The 13,068-nt window shown below is 41.1% G+C and overlaps 1 long non-coding RNA gene across 2 annotated transcripts; it reads right to left on the minus strand.

Annotated features, from left to right (window-relative positions):
• LOC120439209 lies at window positions 1-5,567 on the minus strand. 2 transcript variants are annotated; one of them, XR_005612457.1, is made up of 4 exons: window positions 5,278-5,567; window positions 5,092-5,171; window positions 4,788-4,928; window positions 1-796 (listed from the first exon to the last, which is right to left on the minus strand). It is a non-coding gene; the product is annotated as an uncharacterized LOC120439209 (long non-coding RNA). The 2 variants fall into 2 exon arrangements; XR_005612458.1 differs by lacking the exon at window positions 1-796 and adding an exon at window positions 4,350-4,618.
• Window positions 5,568-13,068: the final 7,501 nt, after the last annotated feature.

Consider the following 13,068-nt stretch of genomic DNA (forward strand, 5'->3'; position numbering starts at 1 on the left):
TAGATGAGAACTGAGTAAGCAGTTAGGGGTAAGGGTGTCAATCCAGGAAATGTAACTGAAACAAATAGTAGTTTCTTATTTGAACATTATTTAAAAAAAAACCCCAAATGAAAACAGTGGGAGTTCTGACTTCAAAAGTTCATTTTACATGGTCAAACGTGTATGATTTGACAGTAAGATCACTCAAAAAGGAAAGTCTAGCTTACTTTATCTGAAAAAAAGTTTTGTATTTTTATTTTTGTTTATTACAAGTACATAGTTCTCCTTTCCATCATGTCAGAAGCGATAAAAAGGGCAGGTGAAAAGAGCTGAGCTACTCTGACTGGGGCCAAATCATTATGGTGAGATGAAGCTGAAGATGTCCAACAACAAGACCTGCTGGGTCCCATTAAACAGTGACTGGGTGTTGAGGATGCATTCTGTAGTCAACCCCATTCACAAAGGAAGTAGAACCAAACCTGCTGTTGCAGGAATAGTTGTTCTTCTTTTTGCTAAAAGAAATGGCCCATAATGCTGTGGTTGTGAGCTCCTGCCTCTCCTGTTTTTTGCCTTCAGCTGGACTCTAACCAGTCACCATTTGCTCACATACAAACCTCTACACCAAGAAGATTCTCTTTTCTCCAGGACTCTAAGTAGCAGCCAGGTGCTACTAATCACTTGCACTTGAGTGATTACCAGCAAGTGTGATGCTTCAAAAACAGAAGTTTTAGCAGTCTGCTGGTCTGGAGCATTCAGGTGTGTGGTAACATGATGTCCCAGGAGTGGACGTCCCAACAAAATCACCCCACAGTCAGACCTACAATTAGAAAAAAAGATGGAACTAGTATGGCTTGTTTGGAAGAGTTTTCAGGAGGAAGGCTCCTCTCTCTAAAAAGGACATGGCAGTACAGATTAGGTTTGCAAAGTTGGATCTGAAAATCACAAGACTTCTGAAACAATGTCCTTTGAAGAGATGCTACCAAAGTGGAGATGTCTGATCATAATGCACAGCACCACATTTGGTGAAGTTTGGTGATATTAACATGTTCTGCAGCCACAGAGTTGACCATGAACACCTCTGTATACCAGAGTATTCAAAGAGTCAAATGTGAAGCCATCTGTCTGACAGATAAAGTTTGATCCATACTGGGTCACGCAACAGGACAATGATCTCAAACACAGCAGCAAATCTACAACAGAATGACTGAAAACATTTTGCAAAGATCCAGTCAAAGTCCAGACCTCAACCTGACTGAAATGCTGTGGTGAGACCTTAAGAGAGCTGTGCACGAACAAATAACATCAAACCTCAATGAACTGATGCAACATTGTAAAGAAGAGTGGACCAAAACTCCTCCACATTAATGTGAAATGCTGATGATGTGAGACAGGAAATTATTTCTTCAATTTATTGCCCCTAAAGGTGTTTCTACAAGCTACTGAATCGCGGCGTGTTTTCAGTTTTCACACAGTGCTTCTGCATTTTGGTTTAGTTTTTGTTAAAAGACACAGAGTAACACGTCGTGCGTTGGTGTTCATCGTAGATTGTAGTTACCTAATTTTTGACGTGCTAAAGACCAGATTAATATTTTTATGTTCTGATATGTAAAACCTTAGAATTTTGTTTGTTTTACCATAACCCCATGTCTGCCTTTCTTTGTTTCCAGAAAGTTTTTCAGCTCCTAGAAAAGTATTTACAGGCTTTTCATAATATTCTCCTTGAGAGTTCTTTCTGTAAGATTTTTTTAACCTCCTGTTCAAAGTTTTTCTGCCCTGTTCTGGCCTGTTTTTGTTTCTCATGTAAAGACTCAGACTGTTTTTGGACCTTGGTTTTGTGTCTGCACCTTGCCAGTTTTGTTCACCATGCTAACTTCCTTCTCGTGTATGAACCTAGCCTTGAATTACAAATTTGAATACTGGATTTTTTTTTAATTTTTTTTTTGCCTCTGTGGTACACAGAATGGATTTGGGATCTATCAGATGCCTCCCTGATGGTACTGCATGATGAATCCAAACAACTACAGTGCCCAAAAAATGTGTCAAATTTAGATATTAGAAAATCAAATCAAATGAGTACATCCTCGAGCAGGATACAAAACCATGTCGCTAAAAACATTTTAATTTTGCCACATTTTCTCATGGTTACTTTTTGAAGGTTTGCCAATGCATTGTGGTGCAAACAGCAAACATGCCTGCATTTTCACAGGATAAAAGTATTTCATTTTCGGTCCCATCTGCAAACACTAGAATCAAGGCCTAATGCAGGTCGCAATGTGGACACACAGGCATTTAAGCCAAAGATTTGTAGGTGACCTGTAATAGTTGTAATTTTGTGGCATTGTGGTTGCACGCACCCTCTATGATTGCACTGTACCATTTCAATTTCTCAGCCTTTCACAGAGCTGAATGAATCTGCCCGCTGCATACAAAGAAGCACAGCTGAAGACTTAAAAAGTTGAGAACACAATTTATTGTGCAGAAGTTACCCTTCTGCACAACAAATTGGAGCGTTGGTGTAACAGGAGTAGAGGTCACTGGTTTACACTTTCACAGGATTCAAGGACGACCTCCCTCCCAGTTTTGTTTTGCCTGCGTATCTTGTTTTGCCAGAGCAGGCCACATATTTGTATCATCTCCTCATCTCCTCTTTTACATTTCTGACCATTTAACTTGCATACAGCTAACCTGGCTGTGATATCATGGGAAACAAGCAGCGAGTGCATTGAGAATATTCCAGTGTTGTTATGATCATGCTGAGAATCAATGGACAGAGCTCTAGATTGACTTGATTGCTTTGGCTGTGCGTATAAAGCTGCTTTTGTGGAGAAGCCATTCCTGTGCTTATTTTGCTTGATTAGGTCAGTGGATTTTTCAGAAAGTGATCACATCTCAAGGACACAAAATAGCACCTTCGTTTGTCTCCCACAGCACATCGCATCTGTCCTCTGAAGCAATCTTTTTCCCATTAGCTGTGGCCAGCAGTCTTAAAACCTTGGCGGAAACTTGATCAACGCTGCTTTTAAATCCACTGTATTGTTCACTTTCCTTCTCCGACTTCACTTTGTGCCCAACGAGAGTAATGCATGGTGCTAATGCATGGCACAGACCTTTCCTCGTCCAATAAATACAAGGTTTTGCGCTGAAAGCTTCTTATACTTTACATACATTCAGGCTCATCAGGCTGGCATTCAAGGGGAATCGACAATAGCTTGTTACAGATTCAGCAACACCGGGGAGGAACATGTTATTTACAATTCAACGTGACTGAAGAGTGCTTTTGGAAATAACAGGTGAGGTGATGACGAGCAGAATGCAGTTAGTGGTGAAAAAGTACTTAAGAATTTGTATAAGACAATCTTAATCGAGTGTCTGTGTGTCCTCGCTTGTGTCTCTACGCTGGAATCTTGAGTATCTCATTCAGCACTTAAGGACATTCGCCTCATATAAATGAAGTTTTGTGAAGATAACAGCTTTCACTGTCTTCACTGTCTCTTGATCAGATATTGATTGTGTTTCCGGCTTATTTCATGATTATCAGGAATTTCATGTTTGTTTCATTGTTCTGTGTCTAATGAGGTTCTTTTAATTATGTGTTTTTTCTGTATCCAAGGCATGTTAATGTATCATGTCTTTATTAAGTGCTGCTTCAAAGCAGATGTTTCTATGTAATTAACTGTTCATAAATGCTGTTTGCTCCGCCAGTCAAGCTTTCATTCCTCCCAACAATGTGCTGATAATAATTCTAATGCCATAAATTGTCTTTCAATTCAATTCAATTTATATAAAATCCCAACAGCTGTCGCCTCAAGGCACTTTATCTTGTAAGGTAAAGACCCCGAATTACAATAGTTCAGCCTAGAAGTAATAGCTGCATGAATTAGTTTTTCAGCATCAGCAACATTATGCTTCTAATTTTAGTGATATTGTGTTTCTTGTCAAGAAAGCATTTGCATAATCTACTCAAGATTCCTCACAGTGTTACGGTAAGGCGAGGTAATGGCATCCAGGCTTAGTGTCTGGTTAGACGCCATGTTTCTACGATTTTTAGGTCTCATTTTTATCTGCATCCATGTCTTTAAGCCATTCTTGCAGTTTAACTAATTGGTTTGTATCATCTGACTTCATGGATAGATAGAGCTAGGTTTAATCTGCATAACAATGAAAATGTATGCTGTGTCATCAAACGATACTGCCGATGGAGAGCATGTGTCACGTAAACATATTGGTCCTCCCCAGAATGGCAAACGTTGACACATTCTGCGCTTAAGTAGAAGCACAGATACTTGTGTTAAAAAAATACTCTGGTAAAAGCTGAAGTACTGATTACATTTATTTACTCAAGTAAAAGTAAAAAAGTACAGTCTGTAAAATGTAAGTAAGAAACTAAAGAGAAGCTCTTTATAGGACGTTTTTACCAGCTGTTTTTGTACAAAACTAACTGAACCTTGTGATATATTAATGTAATAAAATTATATTAGTAGATAGGAATGTAAACTTTATTTCAGCCTAAATTCTGTTCTAATAAATGTACTCGGCTTGAATCTGTTATGCAGAACATGAGCAGAGAAAAAGGAGAATTTTTTAAAAATAGCTCTATTCTGTGTTGTCTTCATTGTAGAAGGCGACTCTGCTTCCACACCTAAACAGGAAAATGAGTGCAGTCAGGGAATAAAAATGGGATTCAGCTGGTGTGTAAACCTAAAATTGGTTGTAGTGGCTCAGCATGGGGAAAATAATCACAACTCACAATAATTTATATTGAGGAGCTCCAGTAGGTTTTCTGTGTGTGCAGGCTGTGATCAGCTTACCTGCTGCTGCTGGTCTGAGGTTTACTGCTCTGTGGATTTACACAACTGAATTCAAGATGTCAACAGATGTTTCGCAGCTACCTTGGTTGATTTCCATCATCTTCACTGACGGTATACAGATTACACTGTCTTCATACTAGTCTGTATAAAGTTGGTATGAAGGTGGAGTTCAGTGAATGAATCTAAAGATTATTTATATTAATCTCTCCAGCACTTCAACACCTCAGTTATAATTTCAGGACTTCACAAAATAAAAAAATAAAAATCTGATTTAAGTTTATCGGTGTTACTGAGCAGTCCTCACCCTTAAATATAGCCTCTCCTCCTGTCCTGGTTTCATCTTTCTCCATCTCTGAGTGAAGTTAGCTCCTTTCTTTTCTCTCCCTGTCAAATACAGCAGCTGGACCTTTAGCTAGCAACACACTGTACAACAAACTGCACACGAAGAGTTTGTGTGTTTGCTGATGTTTGTTGAGCTGATAGAAATTACCTGCTACTTAAATAAACGTTACTTCCGTTATGCTCGCTCCTCTTGTGTAGCGCTAGCTAGATGCTAAAGTACCGAGAGCACAACTCAGGACATCTGCGCTCCTGTCCATGCTGAGCTAAAAACACAAAACTACTGTTCAGGCTCAAACTTTGACATTTGTAGGGTTGCGCTGAAAATAATAAATAATAAAATAATAAATAAGGAAATAGTAACTGGCCTCAAATGTAACTAAAAGTAACGAATTTGATTTGAAAACGTAATGAGTCAAAGTACAAATGTTAACCTTAGGGTATGAAGTACACTTCCTGTTCACACGAACAAACTGGAGTCTCCAAAAAAAATCAACAGTGAAGCTTAAAGTTGCTGTTAATGACTATAAAAAAATATTTTGTATAAATATGAATTACAGCAGCTTGTCATGCTGTGTCATGTAACAGGGGTTTTTTAGTTTTACCCTTTGATTTCTTTTCAGCTTTCTTCCAGTGGTTTGTGTCTCTGTTATTTCATCTCTGATTGGCCAAATGTCTCACTTTTGTATTATTGTAATTCACATAGATCATCCCAACAGTTTGGACTTGACACTCTGCGTCGTTGGGGTCACTGCAGGCTGCCCTCATTAGTAGTGGGGGTTTCTGCTTCGCCTCTGTCCGTCACTCTATTTGTGTCCTCCCGAGTAGAGCTAAAAACGACCACACATGATCTGAGGTTCCTGCCCAGACCATAACCTATAACCCTGGAAACTTCATTTAGTTCTTTGCCTCCATTCATACTTCATTCACTCTGACTTCAGCAATCCGTTTAGTCGCTGAAAAGGGAATGGACACACACAGACACAAGAGATCATTTGCGTATAACACCCTTGGCTCAAACTCAGGACACACATGCACACGTCCTCCAGCGCTCACGCAGTGCTCTTTTCCGGGTCGGACTGAAAACAGAGGAACCCAAAGAGAGAGGGAGCAGACTGGGATTAATGGGAAAGAGGAAAAAATAAAGGAAGAGGAGGAGGAGGGGGCTGAGGAAGAGGAGGTGGGTGCCTTTCTGCTATTCAGCGGATGTGTGAACAAAGGCCTGGTCAAACTGTCGGGCCCACAGCCTAGGGTGTTTACTGCTCTCGTATCTATAACCAACAAAATCAAGCATCGCCCCACCACCACCATCGCTACAACCTCACAGCTCAACTCCCCCTGCTGCCCCTTTCCCCTTGAGCTGCCTGGCTTTATTGGGAACAGCAAATTAAGGAACCATCCATCTGGGTGTGATCACCAATTACGGAGGGAAACTGTCAGCATGCATTAAGGCCTGCAGGGAAGGCGGGCGTGTTAGGGCGGCTTTTATGAAGAGGGAGGAAAGGGAGGGATTAAGGAGTGAGAAGGGGATAGGATATGATTGAAAAAATGATTTAAAAATTCAAACATTTCCATTTATTTTTGAGCCAAAACTGTCTACAACCCATTCAGTCCCCTCTTAATTATCCAGGTGTTTTATTTGTTGCAAATAAGTCTGCTCATTATTAGAAGGTTTTCTACTCCTAAGATGTATGTTTGCATGCAGAAGCGAGGATGACTGAGTGCATTTTCTGTTTTTGACACAGCGCAAACATGTAAGTGATACAAATAAGGCAAAAACTCAGTGCAGCCTATGGCCAGCCCCCTTTTGTCGCTGCTCACTGGCACAAGCGGTGATTCCCAGTAACACTTCTCCTCCGGCCAGCTTTCTCACAGCCCGTCATTAACTTTTTGCTCCATCGGAATGCTGAAAGACCCCGACGACCGAACGCCCCCTCTCCCCACCCCTCGCACCCCCACGCATCCCGCTTTTCTCTCCGCTTGCTGGTTTTCCAGGGCCCTAATTTGTGAAGGCCAGGTGTGTGCAACCCCACAGTAAAGAGGGGGTGGGAGGGTGGGAATGAGGGAGCACTGGTGCAGACTATTTTCCGGTACATTCTCTGAAGCACTGTTTGTACATAATTACACTGTTAATGTGTTAATTCATAACTTAGGTTAGCAGGTGTAAACCAGGGGCCTCCACAAGAGATCACAAGACAAACCTGAGGTTAATAATAAAGATAATACAGAAATATTACATTGCACAAATAGAAATCTGCCCTTTGACAACTGAAAATATAGCACAACACCGCACTAAACTGTAAATGACTAAAATCTGATAACGTTTTATGTTTAACATTTAACTCAGTTATTTTCTGTGAACCAAGCGGTTTTATGTGCTTTTTTGGTCTCCACCATCTCCATATGGAAGTAAAGCTGCTAAAGGTGCTCATCTGTTTGCAGTGTAGCAAGCATAACCCCAATTGTAAAAATGTTGGGATGCTGTGAATTTCACTCACCCAGTAATAAAATAAAACATATAAAACTTGTCATTTTTTTTTAAAACTGGGTGATTTGACTATTTCATGACAAAACATCCCAAAGACGTTGGGACCGGGGCAACAGAAGGCTGGAAAAGTAAAAAGAAACAAATCATAGAACTACTTTAGAATAATGTTCATCAATGTAAAACAAACAAAGACCGAATATTTCATCATCTACAGTTCTGTACCTAATATCATCAACCGATTCAGAGAATGAAAGAATCTTTGTGCATGATGGACAAGGATGTTTCTGAGCTCCAGGCTCTCAGGCTGCTCTGTGTTAAAAACACACACTTTGTCATGGAAGTCACTGCGCAGCCACTTCCACAAATCACTGTCTGTGAAGACAGATCACTGTGCAATCCACAAATGCAGGTTCAAGCAAAGAAGAAGCCATACGTGAACACAATGATGGAAGCCTGTATCTCTGATGGTATGGGGGTGCATCAGTGCCCATAGAATCAGCAGCTTGCACATCTGGAAAGGCACCATCAATGCTGAAAGTTATATACAGGTTTAAGATCCATCAAATTCAAAATGAGCTCATATTTTTATTATAAGAGTACATTTTCTCAGTTTAAAACATTTGATTATTTTCTGTGTTGTCGTGTGAATACAATATGGGTTTATAAGATTTGTAACTCATGCATTCTGTTTATATTTAACTTTTAAATATCTGCACACTTTGGCTATAACGCCGTGTTGTTTGCTGCGTAATCATTTGAAGAGTTGTGATTTGAGTTTTGCAGTAGCTTTCACGTTTGCGTGGTTATGTACGTGTAAATTATCCCCTTCATTCATGCACATTCCTCAGTGCTGCTGAATCGGATCTGTGGGAGTTCATGTTCGGAAAACTGCGGTTTCTAGGTGATGTGTCACTTTGAATATGTGCTCTGGTGGTGCGTACGAGTATGAATGTGTGAATGAGTCATTGTGTGTGTGTGTTGGATAATTGGAGGATGAGGACGAGGGTGGCGGGAGGTGCTTGAGAGGATCGGGGGGCTACAAGTTGAAATCCAAAATCCAAAGCTGTTCACCAGCCGGTCCGGTTCAGCGAGTTGTTCAAAGCCTGGCAGCTTTTTTGAAGAGTCACAGCGGGTGAGTGAGGAGGTAGGTGGCAGTGGAGGGAGGAGAAGGAAGAGGAGGGAGGACCAGGACTAATTGCCACTAATTGAATTGGATGTGCTGATCAGATGGGAGGCTGTGGAAGTAATCGGAGTTGTCACAGTAGATAACGCCGGGCCGTCCCAGAGTGTCCGCCTCATGTGACAGTCTGTAACATAGCCTGCGAGAGGGCACTGGCCCCCTTTGTCATCGCCACAAAAGGGGAGAGAAGCAAAGTTGCCAGTTACAGTGAGCAGCAACAGGCTCAGAACAGGAGGAGGGAGGAACAGAGGAGGGAGGAGGAGGAGGAGAGAAAATGGTGGCAAGAGGTGGAGAAAGAACCTGGTAGAGAAAAACAAGGTAGGAGGATGGAGGTAAGACTGGAGGGAAATTAGATGTTTCCTGGCAAAATCAGCAGGTTTCATTCAGAAAAAGCAACAAATAACATAAAGACTTTGCTAAAATGGACCCCAAAAGTCATTTTCTGTAAGACTACATGCAATAAAACATTATTGTTGTGTGTAATTATTAAGAATAAAAACAAAATTAAATCTGTGATGGTTGAGGGCAGCAAAATTCAAAAGTAATTTCTGCTGTCTTTATACTGATGGAACTTACAAGCAATTTACAACATCAGTAAAAACGCAAAACATCAGCAAAGGTTTCGGCTACAGGAAATAGTCAAGTGATAATCAAAGAAATACTTTCTATCCATTTATTTTATTACATTAAATGTCAGCATTGGAGCATTTGATTTTTATCTGCTCTTCTGACTCTGGTATCTTTTTTCTTACTGTGCAACTTTTAAATTAATTAAACTGCTGTTAAAACGCTTTATTTACGGTTGAAAGGCTGATTCTTATACTGCATTCCTATTCATTTTTTCTATCTAACACTGATACTCCGATGAATGCATTGAGAGCAACTTGGGTTACGTTCTGCAGGCAGACTGGAGCAGCCAAGAATCAAACCACCAAGCTTACAATTGGCAGAGAGCATGCTTTACCTCCTGAGCTACAGTTACTTAATGGCAAAGTTGTTGCATCACTTTAATTTACTCTTCATATAGACATGAACAGTGATTGCTTTCAAGCCAACCGCTGATATATATATATATATATTTAGATTTTGTTATGGAAGGAGTTTTCTTTAATGAGGTTCCTTAGTATTTTATTTTAATATCACTTACTAGTTATACGAAATAGTTTTTAAAAAGCACATTTCTTTAAATACTGTCAGCTGTAACAACATGCACATTGACAATGATGGTGAGCAAAGGTGATGGGATGGAGTGTCACAGGGTGCACAGCCACCACAGACTGAGGGTTTGTAAGAGGGAGACATATGCTCCATGAACCTGGAACTTCAATCTATAAATCTATTATATTGATCTAATCTATTCAGTAAGAGCAATGCAGTCTGAGCTGTGTTTTCGGCATATCTATTTGATATGAAAGTAAATCTATCTATCTGTCTATCTGTCTATCTATCTATCTGTCTATCTGTCTATCTATCTATCTATCTATCTATCTATCTATCTATCTATCTATCTATCTATCTATCTATCTATCTATCTATCTATCTATCTATCTATCTATCTATCTATCTATCTATCTATAGCATGTTAGGTGCACCTGTTCAGAGGATTAATACAAATATCTCCTTGGCCAAAAAATGCATTTAAACATGGCGAAGACCACCTGCAGAAGTTTAAGCTTTTACTGGAATTTTCCCACACCAGCATCTCTACGGTTGTTTTGAAAGATTGGAAAGACGTTGCCTGGTCTGATTAGTCTCAATTTCTGCTGGAAGATTTAGATGGCAGGGGGAGAATCTGGATCCATCCTGCCTCATATCAGCTGGTTCAGACTGGTGGTGGTGTAATGATGTGAGGGATATTTTCTTGGCACACACTGGCTTCTTAATACCAGCTGGCCATCATTTAATAATCACAGCCTACCTGAGTATTGTTGCTGACTATGTCCATCCCTTAATGATGACATTTTACTGTGTTTTAGCAGGACAACACACCATGTCAAAAACTGGTTTCTTAAACACGACATTGAATTCACTTTTTTCAAATGGCCTCCACAGTCACCAGATCCCAATCCAACAGAGCAGCTTTGGGATGTGGTGGAACAGCAGGTTCGCATCATGGATGAGCAGCAACTGTGTGACGCTCTCATGTCAATATGGACCAAAATATCTCTGAAATGCTTACAGCACCTTGTTGAGTCTGTGCCAGCAGCTGTGAAATCAAAAGTGTGACTAAAGGGCTATATTTACTATGATGTGCTTCTCTGTAGGCCTAATGTACAGAAACGTCTCAGTCTGGTCACATCTACAAACACTGGCTCTTTCCCTTTACTTGGGAAACATGGCAGCATGGTGGATCACCACCACCACCACCACCACTGTCGAGCTTGTACAAAAAAGTTTCTTGTATTTCTTCCAGTTTCCAAAGTTGGTTTCATTCCATGCAGCAGTGTAACAGCACTGAAGCAGCACACCAGAGCTTCTCTGATTATCTTCATCTGATTCTGTGTTTGTGAAAGGACACAAAACTCCAAGGTAAACCTGAAGGCTGAACATAAACACCTGATGTTGATCATAGAAAAGGAAGATAATAGAAGGACAATCGGACTACAGCTGCTGACACAAAGAGAGAGAGAGAGAGAGAGAGAGAGAGAAGGAGGGAGAGAGAGGCGTGAGAAAGAGAGAGAGAAGCAGAGAGTGGCCGTGGGTCTTTCCCAAGCCTGCAGCAGTCCAATTAAGCAGGATTTCTCTCATTGCACATCTGACTCTCTCTCTCTCTCTCTCTCACACACACACACACACACACACACACACACACACACACACACACACACACACACACACACACACACATACACACAGCAGCTATGCAGTCAGTTGGTGCTGCTGAGGGAGGGGCAGTACAATGAAAGCGGAGTTGTGTGTGTGCGTGAGAGTGTGCACTTCCATATTTGTGCATTTTTTCCCCTTGCATCACTATGTACATACCACATCCTCTCTGGATGCGGGTGTCTACCTGTGCGGCTCCGTGTGCACGAGTGTGTAGCGTAAAGGGAGAGCTGTGCACGCTGTGGACGTCCCGGGGCTCGCAGATGTGTGAGCGTGTAGGACTAAGCCCTGGTGAAGCCCACTGCGAGGGGTCACAACCTTTACAGAATCAGTGCCTCTGCATGTCAGGACTAATGGAAGGGCCTCACCAGCTGCACAGAGAAGTGGAGGAAGAGGAGGAGGAGGAGGGGGATGAAGGGAGAGGAGCGAGAGGAAAACGGGGAGAGTTGAGAAAAAAGATGAAAAGTGAGTAAACAACACTGAGTTGGAGGAGGGAAATGGGGGAGAGGACAGGGAAGATTTGGGAGTTGGAGAGAGACGGTGGGAAGAGAAGGAAGAGGAGATGAAGTCTGAGGAGGGGGCTGGAACGGGAGGGAGGCGGAGGACGGAAACACTGGGGAAGTTTCAGGAAGAACCAACTGTAAATACTTTTATCTCACGGAAGAGAAAAGTTGGATAGAGAGAGAAGAAAAAAAGGGAATACCTGACACGTGGACATGAAGAAGAAAAGAAAGGAAATGAGCAATGGGAAATGCAAGGTAAGGTTAAAATATGCTCAGCTGACAAAAGAAATAAGAGGAGGGAGAAAAATCAGGCAGTGCAGAGAAATGTCTGGGTAATAAGGAACAAACTGGATGAGTGATGGTATGATGGACGCTCTAGGAGATAGAGGGTGTGGCCTTGTTGGCGAATACAGATTTTTTTCCAGCTTCAAATCTGTCACTCTGTATGATTTTTATACAGCATAGGTGATGTCAAAGAAACTGGCCAGGTGGGATGTTTGGAAAATGCTGCACACTGAACTAAAAATCCTAATCAACTAAAATTAGGTGGGAAAAACAAAAATTGGCTTTGGATCTCTAATTAATTTGAATTGGAGATTTAACAGCTACACACTAAGCAGAAGACAGATGCGTTGATTTAAAAATATTTTGCTTCATCACTGCATCCATGTGTCAGCTGAAATGCTGAAATCCTGGTGCCCTTCAGTCTCAAAGCCAGGATCTCCATGTGCATGTAAATAACACTAAATAAGGCTAATTATGTCCAGCCTTGACCCTTGACCCTGATGAGTCAGCAGGAAGCAATTTTTTACAGACAAATGAATGTTATTTCTGCTAATTGTCGTGAAATGATCATCTGCAAAGGTGCGAACAAATCAGCTCAGGGCTTTTGAGAAATTGAGAAAATAAGCAGAAGATGAGATCATGATGAAGACGTTTTAAAAGCTT

This window comes from Oreochromis aureus, linkage group 3 (genome assembly GCF_013358895.1).
Source record: "Oreochromis aureus strain Israel breed Guangdong linkage group 3, ZZ_aureus, whole genome shotgun sequence".
Taxonomy (NCBI): domain Eukaryota; kingdom Metazoa; phylum Chordata; class Actinopteri; order Cichliformes; family Cichlidae; genus Oreochromis; species Oreochromis aureus.